The sequence below is a fragment of the Xiphophorus maculatus genome, chromosome 20 (genome assembly GCF_002775205.1).
Source record: "Xiphophorus maculatus strain JP 163 A chromosome 20, X_maculatus-5.0-male, whole genome shotgun sequence".
Lineage (NCBI taxonomy): Eukaryota > Metazoa > Chordata > Actinopteri > Cyprinodontiformes > Poeciliidae > Xiphophorus > Xiphophorus maculatus.
In genome coordinates, this window is record NC_036462.1 from 3,411,754 (window position 1) to 3,414,167 (window position 2,414).

The 2,414-nt window shown below is 33.4% G+C and overlaps 1 long non-coding RNA gene across 1 annotated transcript; it reads left to right on the forward strand.

The window, feature by feature from the left end:
• Positions 1–325: 325 nt before the first annotated feature.
• On the forward strand, positions 326–1,115 carry LOC111605927. The gene is made up of 3 exons (XR_002751909.1): positions 326–446; positions 519–620; positions 1,032–1,115. It is a non-coding gene; the product is annotated as an uncharacterized LOC111605927 (long non-coding RNA).
• Positions 1,116–2,414: the final 1,299 nt, after the last annotated feature.

Here is a 2,414-nt window from a genome sequence, read left to right on the forward strand (position 1 = left end):
TTGTGTCATCTTAAAGATGGAAAGAGTCAATTATTTTTTCACCCATGGAAAAGTGTAATGTGTTTATTATGAGTAGGATTAACCAAGCTGAAGGAAAACAAAGAAAAAGGATAAATAAATATTAATTGATACAGATCAGCAAATATGAACTTATGAAACTATTGAAACCTTCAAGAATTTTATGTTGTGTAAGATATTTAAGAAACTAATACTGAATCTGCGCTCATGAATTTCTTTATTTGGTCATTATCTCTAAAATACGTTTACCTTTTGTTTTGTTGAACACCAGACATCTCATCTCTTTCCCACAGTTTTTTTTTTCCACTTAGTTCCACTACTGCTGTGGATTTTATAGTCAATGTTTAAAGCCAGCACAGAGTCTGAAGCGATGGAGGAAATTTACGTCAATATGGAACCTGTTGGAAAAACTGCATCTAATCACACAGGTAAGAACAAAGTTACAGAGAAATTTAGTATGTAATGAATTCAATTATGCTAAGGTTGAGGTTTTTGTTAAGGTTGGAGCAGCTCCAAAGAGAGGCTCTGCCTCCGTGCGGCTGTCTGTTTGGGAATCCTGAATGTTTTACTTTTGGCTGAACTCATCGCCCTCAGTGTTCACAGTGAGTCTTGTTCTAGTCATCTTAATGATGTAAAAAGAGTAAATTTTATGTTTCTGTTATATAAAAAAACAAAGTCATTGTTCCCCTTCTAAAATCAAACTGATCAAATAGCAAGGGTTTAAAAAGAATAAAGCGTAGTGACTCAAAGTTTTGCAGAGAGGTGAAACATTACACTAAGTTACATGAGTCTGATTCATTTTCAGCAATGGTTGCATTTGCAGCCATTTAGGTTAGCGTGTCTTTAATACCTTTTCTTTTTCAAACTATTTACCCAACGATTTATTGTTCAGTGTTACCTCAGTTTAAATTCTACAGGCATAACCAAAATCATGAAACTATTTTATAAGTCTTAAGTGAAAACACGGTCTTGCCACTTCTTTTTGCAAACATGGTTGTTAATTTTTTTTACAGCTCATGACATGACAGCAGATTTTTCTGACATCAGCAACATTCTGACCGAGCAGAACAGCAACAGCAAGTTTCCCTCCATGAACGCTAACTTCACTGAAACGGCTCCACAAGCTGAAGACACTTTAAGGTTGGTCAAAACTTTAAAAAATCTGGATCTCGTTAAAAATTGAATTCTACTCTGAATTCTAGAGTATAACTAATAACTTTCCTTTTTGGTCTAAATGAATATAATGTAAATGAACAACTTTTATTTTAATTTATTAAGTGCTCTATCATTTGCGTGTGCTGAAAAACAACAATGTAAAACAAACTAAACTTTGACTTTTTTCTCCTTAAAGGGAAATTGTGTCCTACAGAACGAACAAACATCAATTGTTCCTGTTCAACCAGGGGCTGCTGAAGAAGAGAAGAACAGATCCACTAGTGATGGACGATTAGGATCTGTGTTCACTGTGATATTATTCACCAACAATAATGTAGCTTATTAGTACGGTGTTACATAAAATCCTAAAGATGAAATGTACACTTCCAACTGTTGTGACCTGCATCTAATAACACAACAATTTTATCGCCTATACTCTGTGTTTTTCTTTCTTGTTAAAACTCTGACATGATAAACAAATGTTTTTTTTTATGTTTGGTTGTTTGTTTTTTTGTATTTTTGCGGAGAATCGGTTTAGCATGATGCGCTCTGATTGTGTATTAATGTGACTTTTACTATGAAACTTTATGGAGTTCCAGTTGTGTCCGGTAATAGAGGATTAAATTCTATCTTGGTAGAATTATATTTCTACATTTCCAATTATTTACTATCATTTGTAATAAAGTGATGCCAACACCACGGATTCAACAGTGAGGAGTTTGTTCTAGTCATCTTAAAGATGGAAAGAGTCAATGTTGTGCTGATTCTGAGTAGCTGAATGATTAACTGAATGACTTTTCATTCATTTCAGAGTTCAATCAGCGAGATTATTCATTTTGTGATGGTCCTAGTCTATGAAAGAAAGAAACAAAGAAGAAAGCAGCAAATGTACATGTTGGTTCCCCTGAAAATACGGATAAATTCAGTCATTGTAGGGTTAAAGTAATTTGAAGAGGGAGAAGCGTATAAACAAGTCAATGACGAGTCAATGACTTGATGCATTCTGCATTTTTCACTCGGTTAACTTAACTTTTTGTTTTTTTACTGACTTTAATACATTTAAATCGCTACGTTGTTTGATAAGTAGAATGGAAATTACTTTTTTTTTGTAAATGGTCTTGTAAATTAGCGTTTTATAAATCAACTGAATTGAATTAAGAAATTTGACCATCGGATTGGACTGAAGAGAAATGATGAGCAATGTTTTATGGGTGGATGAAAGCAAAGATTGGTATTTTTGT